The following is a 14,716-nucleotide window of genomic DNA, read 5'->3' as shown; positions in this document are numbered from 1 at the left end:
TGCATCATTACTAAAATAAATAGAATAGTAAGTATGTACATATACAAGTATGTACAAGTGCTGTGGGGCAGGGAGGGGGTAGAGGAGAAGGAGCAAGTCAGGGTGATGGAGAGGGGAAGAGAAGCAGAGGAAAAGGGGGGCTTAGTCTGGGAGGATCTTAGGCTCTTTTTAGGCTCCTAAGTACGGTTGTATCAAGAGTGTGATGATTTCATAGCAAAAATGATGAATAGCAAAGTAAGAGAGCATTAGCCTACTGAGATTAAGGAGTTGGTGAATTTGATTCAGTGAGATGGGGTTCAGCCATTTGGGACACAATGCCCGGAAAACGCAGTGGGCTACAGATGGCTCACCTCTCAGGATCACACCTGGAGAGTTTCCAGTACTCTACCAGTCTCGACTATGGGAGGGAGAGTCAAACAAAGGCATATCCATTCCATTACAAGCTTGGGCAGTGGCTAGTGAGTGGAAGGCAATCTGCTACAAGTCAAAACCCACCTTTACTGGGAAGGAGCGGCATGGGAGAGAGTTGAGAGTGGAGACTCAGGTTTACTGCACGGAAGGAGGCAGAGGTAAACCGCTTACGTATTTTTACCAAGCAAACTCTATGGATATATTACCAGAACGATTGCAGGTGGAGGTGGGGTGTTCTGGGAGAGGTGTGTCCATGGCGTCGTTATAGGTCAGACATGACTTGACAGCATAAGACAACAATAAATGGCTACACAACAGTCAGAGCACATCGAGCCAAGAGTTAAGTACGTATGGCCAAAGAACCCAGTGTAGGCAATGGTTTTCTATTTGAATAAGAAATTGATTAGGGTCTGGACAATGGTAGAGGAAGCAAGGATATTGATGAATGCCAAGTTGCTGATTGTAAGTGCCTTGTAACCAGAGAACGGGTCACTTCTTTATTCTATATTTTCCAGAGGCTTCATACAGTGCACCTCACCATGTGGGCCCTCAATAAGTGCTACCTCAGAAGCAGTGTGATTTAGTGGAAAAAGTTCAGACTTGGGAGTCAGAGTATTGGGTTCTAATCCCAGCTCTGTCACTTGTCAGCTGTGTGATTTAGGGCAGGTCACTTAACTTCTCTGCTCCTCAGGTACCTCATCTGTAAAATGGGGATTAAGACTGTGAGCCTCAGTTGCTACAACCTGATTACTTTGTATCTACTTAGAGCACTGCTTGGCAAATAGTAAGCACCTAACAAAAACTATTATTATTATACCAGTCCTCCTCCTCCTCCTTCTTCTCCACTTTTTCCTCCTCCTCCTCCTCCTCCTCCTCCTCCTCCTCCTCCTCACTGTGCTTGTTCTCCTTTCCTCCTGACCCCATTCCCTCTCATCTTATGAAATCTCTCGCTCCGTCCCTCCTCCCCTCCTTAACTTCCATCTTCAACCGTCCACTCTCCACTGGTTCCTTGCCCTCTGCCTTCAAACATGCCCACATCTCTCCCATCCTAAAAAACCCTCTCTTGACCCCACCTCACCTTCTAGTTATCGCCCTATCTCCATCCTACCATTCCTTTCTAAACTCCTTGAACGAGTCGTCTACATGCGCTGCCTCGAATTCCTCAATGCCAACACTCTCCTCGACTCCCTCCAATCTGGCTTCCATCCCCTACGTTCCACGGAAACTGCCCTCTGAAAGATCACCAGTGACCTCCTGCCTTGCCAGATCCAACGGTCCTACTCTATCCTAATCCTCCTCCACCTCTCAGCTGCCTTCGACACTGTGGACCACCCCCTTCTCCTCAACACGCTATCCAACCTTGGCTTCACAGACTCTGTCATCTCCTGGTTCTCCTCTTATCTCTTCAGCTGTTCATTCTCAGTTTCTTTTGCGGGCTCCTCCTCCCCCTCCCATCCCCTTACTGTAGGGGTTCCTCAAGGATCAGTTCTTGGTTCCCTTCTGTTCTCTACCTGCACTCTCTCCCTTGGTGAACTCATTCGCTCCCACAGCTTCAATTATCATCTCTACGCTGATGACACCCAAATCTACATCTCTGCCCCTGCTCTCTCTCTCTCCCTTCTGGCTCGGTTCTCCTCCTGCCTTCAAGACATCTCCATCTGGATGTCTGCCCACCATTTAAAACTCAATATGTCCAAGACTGAACTCCTTATCTTCCCTCCCAAACCCTGCCCTCTCCCTGACTTTCCCATCACTGTGGTCGGCACTACCGTCCTTCCCATCTCACAAGCCCGCAACCTTGGTTTCATCCTCGACTCTGCCCTCTCGTAAACCCCTCACATCCAATCCGTCGCCAAAACCTGTCAGTCTCACCTACGCAACATCGCCAAGATCCGCCCTTTCCTCTCCATCCAAACTGCTACCCTGTTGGTTCAATCTCTCATAATAATAATAATAATAATGATAGCATTTATTAAGTGCTTACTATGTGCAAAGCACTGTTCTAAGCTCTGGGGAGGTTACAAGGCAATCAGGTTGTCCCACAGGGGGCTCACAGTCGCAATCCCCATTTTACAGATGAGGGAACTGAGGCACAGTCAAGTTAAGTGACTTGCCCAAAGTCACACAGCTGACAAGTGGCGGAGCCGGGATTCGAAGCCATGACCTCTGACTCCAAAGCCCGGGCTCTTTCCACAGAGCTATGCTGCTTCTCTTCTCTCATCCTATCCCGACTGGTTTACTGTATTAGCCTCCTCTCTTATCTCCCATCCTCCTGTCTCTCCCCACTTCAACCTATACTTCACGCTGCTGCCCAGATCATCTTTGTGCAGAAATGCTCTGGGCATGTTACTCCCCTCCTCAAAAATCTCCAGTAGCTACCAATCAACCTACGCATCAGGCAAGAACTTCTCACTCTCGGCTTCAAGGCTCTTCATCACCTCGCCCCTCCCTACCTCACCTCCCTTCTTTCCTTCTACAGCCCATCCCACACCCTCCGCTCCTCTGCCACTAACTTCCTCACTGTGCCTCATTCTCACCTGTCCCGCCATTGAACCCTGGCCCACGTCCTCCCCCTGTCCTGGAATGCCCTCCCTCTGCACAACGGCCAAGCTAACTCTCTTCCTCCTTTCAAAGCCCTACTGAGAGCTCACCTCCTCCAGGAGGCCTTCCTAGACTGAGTCCCCTCCTTCCTGTCCCCTCCTCCCCTTCCCCATCCCCTCGCCTTACCTCCTTCCCCTCCCCACAGCACCTGTTCATGTTTGTGCATATTTATTACTCTATTTATATTTGTACATATTTACTATTCTATTTTATTTTGTTAATATGTTTTGTTTTGTTGTCTGTATCCCCCTTCTAGACTGTGAGCCAGCTGTTGGGTAGGGACCGTCTCTATATGTTGCCAACTTGTACTTCCCAAGGGCTTAGTACAGTGCTCTGCACATAGTAAGCGCTCAATAAATACTATTGAATGAATGAATGAATGAATCCTGCTTTTTCTCTCCTCCTCCTCCTCCTCCTCATGTCCTACCGCTGCTGAGGAAAAGGTGCATGAGTTTATGAAGATGTTAATCGGTTCTGATTATGATGATCATTACGTGACTCTCCACAATTTTATGAAGATGAATAGAAGCATTCTAAAGAGGATGCCTTGCAGTTCAGATTGTTTTTCAAATCCCGAGAGAGTGAATGTTTCAGCATCAGTCACAATTTCCCCATTCATGGATCTCTATTCAATTTTATGCCTAATCTTCTAAATGAAGAAAGGCCAGGGTAAAATTGTAATGCAATTCCCAGAAAGGAACTCTTAAAAACACATCTGCTATGATGAAAAAAAAATGCAGCAACAAGTACCTTACTAACAACATTGAGGAGAGAATAGCTATGTCATCTGCAGGTCTCTAATCCCTTTTTGTGGCTTTTTAGGCCAGTGGATACTGAAGGAGGGGTGTTGGAAGTGCAGTGACATTTTCACCTATGGAGGTTCCTATCTGTTGCTAAGCCAGCTGCATTGCAGATTCATACTACCTGCTGCCGTTTTAAAAATTGCTAATAATTCTATGGGTGCCAATTAAAATGTTTAAAGCACAGTTGATTCTCCTTAGGATAATGCAGAATAAAAATGAAGTAGGCTCTAGTAGAAAGAAAATAGGCCTGGAAGTCAGGAGACCTATGTTCTATTTCCATCCCCTTCTACTGACATCCTCTGGCTAAGGAATATGACAATACTCATTCCCTTCCTGGGGGATTATAAGAATAAAATCGGGAGAATTACGGCCTAGTAAAACAAGAAAAGGTCTGAAAGTCAGAGGACATGGGTTCTAATCCAGACTCTGCTGCTTATCTGCCATGTGATGTTGGGCAAGTAAGTTAACTTCTCTGTATTTCTGTTTCCTCATCTGTAAAATGGGGAGTCAGTCCTACACACTCCTCCCTAGAATGTGAATCCCACATTGGACAGCAGGGACTGTATCCAACCTGATTATCTTATGTCTATCCCTGTGCTTCTTACAGTGCTTGACACAAAGTAACCACTTAACGAGAGTTATAAAAAAAAGGAAATGTAATGTGCAAACCCAAGGCCTTGGGGAGTTGACATTAAGCATAATTTGGCTAGCTCAGAGTGATGTAATGTAAATTGATTAAAAAAGTCTTCACCCCTGCTATGTATTAAAATATCTAGGTGATTCTATCCAAATGATCAGGCTGATTGTTTAACAATTTGTGTTTTGTAGACTTGGCCCAGTGGTGTTAAACTGAGCATGTCACCCTCCCCCAGTGGCTTCTCAAAGATTCTCTTTGGAGCTGATTTTAGTGCAGTTATTCATTTATTTTGGTATTTGACAAGAGCATACTATGTGTCTGACTCAGTACTAAGTTCTGGGGTAGACACAAGCTAAATCAGGTTGGACACAGTCAATATCCCACATGGAGCTCACAGTCTAAATCCTCATTTTCCTGGTGAGGTAACTGAGACTCAGAGAAGTGAAATGACTTGTCCAAGGTCACGCAGCAGAGACGTAGCAGAGCCAGGATAAGAACCTAGGTCCTTCTGGTCCCTGCTCTATCCACTAGGCAGCACTACTTGTGTTGCTGAAAAGGTTTCCTGAATTCTGGGAGACAGTTGCTGCAGATAGTGCAGCATGGCCTTCTGCAAATCTGGAAAGAATTGGCTCTGTTGCAACAGAAGAAAAAGTGTTAGGGACTGCCAGCAAACTAGGGTTGACCAGTTAGGAAGGTTCCCCGGGGAACCTTGTTGGGTGACTGCCAGAGTTACTTTTGGCTTGGGTGTTAGTGGTCTAGATCACAATACTAAATCATACATTTAAAAATCTATAATCTTTGAAGATTCCAGACATAGAATTTGCTCAGTTAAAAAACTGGTTGTTGGAATGTCATGAAGAACATAACAGAAACTCTACTGTCACCTTATTTTGGTTTGTCTAAGGACCTTGGGCAAATCCCTTAACTTCTCTATGCCTCAGTTATCTCATCCATAAAATGGGGATTAAATCCTCCAGTCCTCCTCCTTTCAAATTAGACCATGAGCCCTATGTGGGACAAGGATTGGGTTTAAACCTGATAAATTGGGTATCTACCCCATCTCTTAGAAGAGTGCTTGACAGAGAGTAAGCACTTAACAAATGGCATTCAAAAACATGAAATTGTGGAAATGATGCTTTTTGGTGTCTTGGTAGGCCTTCTATTTCCTGTTGATTGGAAACGAGGGCCTGTTTTCAGTGATTGGTTAGCAATGACGGTTTTATATTTCCACCCGGGAAATCATCATAGATGAAATCAGTCAATCAGTCATTGAAATGTATTGAGCACTTACTGTGCACACAGTGCTATATTAAGCACTTGAGAGAATATAAAACCACAGAGTTGGTAGACATGATCCCTGTCCACCAGGAGCTTTTAGTCAAGAACTTATATTCTGGAGAGGGAGAAAGACATTAAAATGAATAATGGATCTGTATGCAAGTTCTGTGGGGCTAAGGATTGGGTGAATATCGAGTGTGTAAAGGGACCAGATCCAAATGCATAGATTACACAGAAGGGAGAGGGAGTAGGGGAACCAAAGAACTTGGGGGTTAAAAGAGGAAACTGGAGACACAAATGTTCTGGCTGCATTAATTTCTTCTAGTTCTTGGAGTTGTTTCCTATTTCCAGAGCACAGGCTAGGATGTCAGAGGTCATGGGTTCTAATCCGGGCTTTGCCACTTAGCTGTTTGACCTTGGGCAAGTCACTGAACTTCTCTGTGCCTCTGTTCTCTCATCTGTAAAAGGGGGATTAAGACTGTGAGCCCCACCTGGGACAACCTGATTACCATGTATCTATCCCAGTGCTTAGAGCAATGTGTGACACCTACTAAGCGCTTAACAAATACTATTATTATTATTATTTCATATTCTTTCTGTGTGAGCTTCCAGTCACAGATCTATACAATTTAGTGATTATCTATCTCTTTACCGAATGATGCTTTGGGAATTCACTGGAGGTCATTTCTGAACACTGAAAGAAGCAAAAAACAGTGTGTGTGTGTGTGTGTGTGTGTGTGTGTGTGTGTGTGTGTGTGTGTGTGTGTTTTCAAGGTAATCTCTACCATCCTTAGTTAAAAAGGACCAACAGAAATCCAGGGAGGTTATATTTACGGGTTTGCTGTCCCAGGCTGAGAAATGTTCAACTTTATAATTTATTCATCTCCTAGGCAACTGTAGAGATGCAACTGCCAATTGAATGATTATAATAGCCTTGCCCATTGGACATTATTAAAAAGTTACATGACCGTGAGGTGCAATTACTGAACTTTTAAAGTACGTTTAAGAGAGCCAGGAAACTGGGTCCACTGGGGCTTGTTAGGAGCTGAATGGCAGCCAAAAGCATGAAAACATCCACTGAACTTAGGTTCTGCATCTTCAGGCTCTGTGGGAGAGATTAACTCTGATTCTTGTCCTAAATTGTGGGAGTTATCAGAGACTATTTATAGGCATAGGCTTTGTTCCTGGGAAGACATTCTGTTTGATTTTTGGGTTATTTCCCTTAGGATGCCCTATCCCCTCTCCTATTTCACTAACCTTGATCTGGAGCAGTTGGGAGAGTTATACATTATAGATTGCCACAACAATACATTTTCTCCCTACCTGAGGACCTAATAAGTAATGCAAAATGACATAAATAAAGCTAATTAACATTTGCAATTTGGCCCCATTGGGTGCAAATATTCTCAAGCCTTCCAGGATTTTTGTTCCCCTCCTGACTCCATTCTGACAGGACTCTTCTGCCTCCCTGAGGTGACAACTAATTGGATCCCTCATGACTGACTAGCTAGCACAAGCTCCTGGCTTGAAATGCAACTTTATAGGTCCTGCCGCAGTGTAGCCACAGAAGTTTATAGAGGCAGGAATCAGCAACAAACCCAAACTACTTTTGTGTGGTCCTTTATCACATCTCTTTTGCCCCTAAGACTATGTCTCTCTTGACTAAAGCCCTCGGCTCTGGTTAGGGAGAAATGGGTGAAAGAAAGAAAAAAAAATCACCTCCCCCCCTCAAAAAATATGCTCCCTCTTCCCTATCTTTCTCCCAAAAGTAATGTTACCAGACCCGAATGAATAGAACATATACAAATATAAATTTACCTAGTAGCCAGTACCTCATCTGTAAAATGGAGGTTAAATCCTACTGTCTACTTCTAGGACTGTGAGCCCTATGTGGGACAGGGACTGTGTCCAAACTGATTATCTTATACCAACATCAGCAGTTAGTACAGTGCTGGGCATACAGTAAGTGCTTAATAATTATAAATATAATGATAAGTAAAATAGCTATCAGTTTCCAACAATGCTTCTCCTCCAGTGTATAAATATATAGAGTTATATAGATGTTCGGTGTGTATGAATTACTATGTTGTCACAGGCGGGTGTTCCTTGGCAAACAAATGCCTGAGTACTGAAATACTACAGTTTCACTTAGTGGAAATGAGAATCCTGAGATTTACAAGTCGTTAAAGTAGAGAATTCTAACATTAACAGCACTATTGCCCTTAAGAACTACACCTAAAATAACTTTTTCGCATCTCGTGACATAGTAAGAAACATTTATAACCCTAAAACAAGCTGGACAGATAAAAGTACAGACCAAATATTAATGCACAAAATATGATCATAGATTAAATGCATTTAAGTACAATTAAGCTGGTCCTTGGTGTCAAGATATATTGAGCACGGGCTTGGGAGTCAGAGTATGTGGGTTCTAATCCTGGCCCCACCACTTTCTGCTGAGTGACCTTGGGCAAGCCACTTCATTTCTCTGTGCCTCAGTTACCTCATCTGTAAAATGGGAATTATGACTTTTAGCCTCATGTGGGACAATATGATTACCTTGTATCTACCCTAGTGCTTAGAACAGTGCTTGACAAATGGTAAGTGCTTAGCAAATATCATTATTATTATTATTACATACCTATAGCATCAGTTGCACTAAACATTAAGCACAGAACCACAAGGTACAAACTTTTTGCGAGCTCAATGTGACCGAGACAGTTGTCCCACACTGATCTTTTCAGCCACACATGTACCAACATGTGAATGTTACTTCAGTGGTATCTTCTTCAACTATGACAGACAACTACATAAATAAACTATACAAATAAACATCTGTAATATATTCATTTATACGGTTAAATAGTAATTCATTTTTTTCTGAGAAAAACTCATACAGAACAATTTAATGTTTAGATCTAGGAAAATCCACTATCCACTATAAAAAGATCTTGTGGGTTATTAATTTGCCATTTTGTAACATTCATTTTTGTTACTCTTTAATTAGGCATTTGCAAATTAAAACAGCTGATGATGTAAAACGTGATGAAAACATTTATATTTTTCAGGTTAATATGACCTTAAGATAGACAATATAGAATTCAGATAAGTGTATTATAATCAGGGACACGAATTACATAGGGTCCCTGTAGCCATGACCCATGAGATCATCATTGAATAGTTGTTCACTATCCTTCACATTCATCCTACTCACATAAAATGTAACGTAGCAACCATTGCTTCCATGCTGAAATACTGACAGCATTCCAGAGATCACATAGGAGACCTCATGATTTGTGATTGTATATTGTCATTTGATGTTAAGAAGATATAGCATAGCCTGGGGAAAGAGCATGGGGATGGTCATCAGGAGACCTGGATTTGATTCCCGGCTCTTCCATTTGATTGCTGTGTGACCTTGGACAAGGCACTTAACTTCTTTGGGCTTCAGGTTCCCCATTTATTAAATATGGATTAAATATCCGTTCTCCCTCCCTTTAGGCCATGAGCTTCCCACAGAACAGAGACTGAGATTGTGTCCAGCATGATTATCTTGTATCTAACCCAGTGCTTGGCACATCATAAGTGTTTAACAAATAACAATATCATCATCATCATCATTACTAATGAGGTTATTTAGTTGTCCTTCAGAACTGAAGTCACCACTGATAGCGAAATTCACCTATGAGTGCATGTGTGACTAAAAATGTTAATGTGGAACCCACAGTCTGGCCATATTGTAAAGCTTAAAGTTTGCACTGCCACACCTTTCTTGATAACAGTACTCTAAGCTGGTGTATCCTAAACAACTGCCACCCTAGTTTTCAGCTGAGATACAGAATTGTCTGAGGTTTTGTTTTTATCAAGTGATTAAAACATTTCTCTGTTCTCCTTGCTTTTGGTTTACTGATTCTGGCTCTCCATAAGGTAGTTGTTTGAGTCTCCTGCTGTCACACATTAAGTACAGCACAAAGGAATGACAGTGCCTTAGAAGTCTTGCAGAAGCAGGGATATTACAACTACTCTATAGAAATTCAGTTCGGTACCATGTTGGAACCATACTCTGACAGTCTCTCACCCAACATACTGGTCTTCTGAGTTCAAGCCTCTACCTTTTGTCTCTAGTTGCACCGTTGGACAGTGTTTTGCCTAGGTAACAAAATGCAATGGCAGTAATTCTATCAGGGGCATTTTGGGGTTTTGCTCAATATTCAGTGGCAATACAAGAATACAAACAATGCATTCAGGGAACAAAGTCTTCTACCATTGAAGCTATGATCACCTACCAGTAACTCAAACAAGATAAGTAAACTGAGTGGATGAAAGTAGGTTATCCCAAAAGTTGCTGTAATGTGAGTCAAAACTGGGCAAATCTAAACATAGTGATCAGAAAAAGTGTTCAAAGTATACCACAAAACTAAGTGACAACATACAATGCATCTCAGCTAATGGGAGACAACTATGGCAGACAGACAAGCAGGGTGCACTGCAATTGAGAAGGAAGCAGTTCTTTTCGGGGCAAAGCTCTCAGAGGATCATGAGACATTGGCAAAAACAAGACAACCCCAGGTGCTAAAGATAACAACCCTGACAGCACAATAAAAGAAATCTTTGCCTGCAAACAATGAGGGTGGGACTGTGGACAGTGCATTAGGATTTTCAGACACATCACTGAAGAATTTTACTCAGAGGGATATTCTTCCAATACAAAGAACAACTATATTTAACTTAAAAATTTTTAACATCTGGTATTGCTCGAGACAGCTACTCCCCTCCCATCCAAATTATTCCTTGAAAGGATGTCCTGGGGATATCATGTGCACCTTTCTTAGTGATTGAGGCTGAGGCATGCACTAAATAAAGGCTGGATGACATAATGAGATTCCATTACTTAGGTAGTGGGGTCAACCATGGTGTATTTATTTTATTTGGAAGGTAGAAGACATTTTTGGTAATGGTAAGTTAATATTTGATTCATTCTTTTTTGATTTAGTTTTCTACTCTCACATAGTCTAATGATCACTCATTTTAGCCTCATTAACCACTTGGGCATCTAAACACCCCAAGGTGATCAACTTCCTAGATTTTGTACTACTGCTGTGAATATTTCCAGGTCCTTATGGAATTTTTCTTTCCTTTCATCTGGATGTGTCAGTGTTGGGACTTGGGCTCTAAAACTGGATGCCAAACTCTTGGCTTTAGAGGAAAGCATAGGGTTATTAATTGGTTGCTAGAAATTTTGAAACTTGGACCTTAGCTTGTCAAGGCCATATACAAAAGATGCCTACTTAACAATTGGCCTATTTAATGAGCACTTAGTATATGAAGAGCACTGTACTAAGGTCATTGAAAAAGAGAGCTCCCTAGGTGAAGGTGTAGCTAGCCCCTGTTTCCTTGAGCTGTCTGTTAATTCAGTAGTAGGAGCTGAACATCTAATAATTATGTAATTTCATTCCACTCAGTGTTTGTGATATCAACTCCATATCTGGCTAATATGAAGGAATTAAGGCACAGTCCTTATCCTAGCAACTGTTGTAATCAATATCATCTAATGTAAACAATATCATCTGTTGTTCTACACCACAGTGGTTATTTTCTTTGCCTTCAATAGTAATAATGATAATAATAATAATAATAATAATAATGGCATTAATCAAGTGCTGACTAAGTGCTATTGTGTGGGGTAAATGGGTAATAAAATTAGATGCAGTCATTCTCCCTCATGAGTCTCATTTGGGATCCAGAGTTTGTGAGGATAATTTGTATGTAGTCAGTGTGGAGGTGTTTTAAGGATGAGCCAGAAAAAGGTTGTAGTGCCAGGCAGGAAAGGGGTGGGAAAACTGTCCAGCACAGGCTTGGGAGTCAGAAGGACCTGGGTTCTAATTCTAGCTCTGCCACCTGTTTGCTGTGTGACCTTGGATAATTCACTTAACTTCCCTATGACCCAGTTCCCTCATCTGTAAAATGGGCATTAAGACTGTGACCCCTGTGTGGGACAGGGACTGTCTCTAACTCGATTATCTTGTATCTACACCAGTGTTTAGTACAGTGCCTGGTACATAGTAAAGACTGAATAAATAAGCAGCCTTCCCAGACTAAGACCCACTGTTCCTCATCCCCCACTCCCTTCCGTGTCACCCTGATTTGCTCCCTTTGCTCTCCCTCTACCCCAGCCTCACAGCATGTATACATATGTGTGTGTGTGTGTGTGTGTTTATTTATATTGATGCCTGTTTACTTGTATTAATGTTTTGATACCTGTTTACTTGCACTGATGTCTGTCTCCCCCCCTAGACTGTGAGCTCATTGTGGGAAGGAATTATCTTTATTGCTGCATTTTACTTTCCCAAGAGCTTAGTACAGTGCTCTGCAAACAGTGAGTGCTGAATACGATTGAATGAATGAATGAATAATAATAATAACGATACCATATATATTAATGGCCTCTGGGATCTGGTCGAGTTCAAAAACCCAATGCAGGCCATGATCCAGTGAATTCAAGAGCTAGAGTGGCATTTCGGCACTACCAATATCCTCTTTCTACCCCGAGGGATGCTGTCAGCAGCAAGTTTGTCTTGTTACTCTATTATACTTTCCCAAATACTTAATGTAGTGCTCTGCACACAATAAGCACTCAATAAATATCATTGTTTGATTGGTGGGAGCATGGAAAGCTAAATGGCTCTGCCTCCTCCGAAAGCCCTGAGAAGTGATAGGTGTCCCCCTTCCCTGCAACCTCTCCAGAGGTAGTGGCCCTGCTTTATAGCATGGCTTACTTGAGATAGAACACAGTTCTGGAAGTCAGGAGGACCTGGGTTCTAACCCCACCTCTGCCACATGTCTGCTCTGTGACCTTGGGGAAGTCACTTAACTTCCCTGGGCATCAGTGCCCGCATCTGTAAAATGGGGATTAAGACTGTGAGCCCCATGTGGGACCAGGGACTGTGTCTAACCTGATTACTTCATATCTACCCCAGTGCTTAGAACAGGGCTTGGAACATAGCAAACACTAAATGAGTACCATAATAATAATAATTATTATTATTATCGTCTTTTTCCTGTCTCCCAGTGCAGGCAGTGGAAGATAGTTAGCCCTGGTTAGAAGTGGCAACAGTGGTTATGGAAGAGAATATCTTTGCCTGCCCTCCTCAGCAGAAGTCACTTATGTGGCCTCTCATCACTGAAAAGCTCATGAGAAGCAGCGTGGCTTGCTGGAAAGAGCACGAGCATGGGAGTCAGAGGTCATGGGTACTAATCCTGGCTCCACCACTTGTCAGCTGTGTGACTTTGGGCAAGTCACTTAACTTCTTTTTTCCCTCAGTTACTTCATCTGTAAAGTGGGGAATAAGGCTGTGAGCCCCATGTGGGACAACTTGGTAACCTTGTATCTACCCAAGCGTTTAGAACAGTACTTGGCACATAGTAAGCACTTAACAAATACCATAATTATTATTATTATCTGCTTCGAGTGACGGTGTCGAATACATCACTCACTTCAGCTGATGCCAAGCTGATACAATGGAATGGAAAATGAGTACCACACCCAATTCTTCCAGAACACCCTGAGAATGTGTCTGTTTATTGCTGTATTGGACACTCCCTGGAGCTTAGTACAGTGCTCTGCGCACAGTAAGTGCTCAATGAATACAATTGACATTTGACGTTTGGCCTAGAACTTTAGGGAACTCAAAAATTTTATTCCAACAACACAAGACCGACTGGGTAAATGATTGTCAGAATAAATGGACGCAGACTCAGGATCAACACGGTACTGCATTGTGAAATTTCCCACTGCAAGGTTTTGTACAGACAAAACTCTGGCATTGTAGTAAAAGTTGGTGCATGTTGGGCAACGGTATATCAAGTTGCCACAAGGGGGAAATATAAGGTAAAATGTATAGGCAACAGCCTCTATTTATTATCATTTGAAGAAATTTTCATCAAACGAGCCCAGGACCTATTCATAGGTGGAAAATTAGCCGTTAATACAAAGCTGAACTTTGAATAAGGGCTTTGCTAGATAAGTCCCATGAGCACAACACTGTCATTTCCATTATCTTATTGTGGGATCTTGACCTTCATGTTTTCCTTCCTGAAATGAAATGTATATAAAATTATTTTTCTGCCTTAAAATTACATCAGTATTTATATCTTCTAATTTTTGGATTTAAAGTATTCATGGCAAATCAATCATTATTACTTCAGCATTATTGAGTAGATCTATTATTTGTTAAGCACTCTACCTATTCATATATTTAGTCATGGTTTTATTTCGTTTGATTTCCAATTCTGTCTCTGGCTACTGGGAAGGAAAGGCCAGGAAAAGGCCAGGAAAGGGAGGTTTAGTGAAGGAATATCTCCAGAAAGAGGAGGTGTTTTTGTAGGAGGGCCTTCAAAGTGCGGAGAGCTGTGGTTTGGTGATTTTGAGAAGAAAGGGCATTTCACAGAGAATGGAGGGCTTGGATAATGTATTGGAGGTAGGACAGTAAAGAGAGAGATACAGTAGGAAGTTAGTTGGAGAGAAGCAAAGAAATTACTCTCCCCCACCCTTCAAAGCCTTATTGAAAGCACATCTCCTTCAAAAAGCCTTCCCTGACTAAGCCTTCCTTTCCTCTTCTCCCACTTCCTTCTGCATCACTCTGCCTTGTTCCCTTTATTCATTCCCCTTCACAGTCCCACATCACTTCTGTACATCGTAGTAATTTATTTTTCATTTATTCAGTTAGTTATATTATCTGTCTCCCCCTCTAGACTGTAAACTTAATTGTAGGCAGGTTCAGGGCTTGTCACCCCCCGTCCTCAGAAACCTCCAGTGGTTGCCTACCCACCTCCGTATTAAACAAAAACTCCTCACTATTGGCTTTAAAGCTCTCCATCACCTTGCCCCTTCTTACCTCATCTCCTTTCTCTTCGTATACATCCCAGCCCATACACTCCGCTCCTCTAGTACTAACCTTCTCACTGTGCCTCATTCTCACAAGTTTTG

At 42.3% G+C, this 14,716-nt stretch overlaps 1 non-coding gene across 1 annotated transcript; it reads left to right on the top strand.

The window, feature by feature from the left end:
- The first annotated feature begins 347 nt into the window (after nt 1-347).
- On the top strand, nt 348-485 carry LOC119923830. The gene has a single exon (XR_005448981.1). It is a non-coding gene; the product is annotated as a small nucleolar RNA SNORA7 (small nucleolar RNA).
- The last annotated feature ends 14,231 nt before the right edge of the window (nt 486-14,716 follow it).

The sequence above is a fragment of the Tachyglossus aculeatus genome, unplaced genomic scaffold, assembly GCF_015852505.1.
Source record: "Tachyglossus aculeatus isolate mTacAcu1 unplaced genomic scaffold, mTacAcu1.pri scaffold_287_arrow_ctg1, whole genome shotgun sequence".
Taxonomy (NCBI): domain Eukaryota; kingdom Metazoa; phylum Chordata; class Mammalia; order Monotremata; family Tachyglossidae; genus Tachyglossus; species Tachyglossus aculeatus.
Note: the sequence above shows the minus strand (reverse complement) of the source record. Positions and strands in the feature narration are given on the sequence as shown.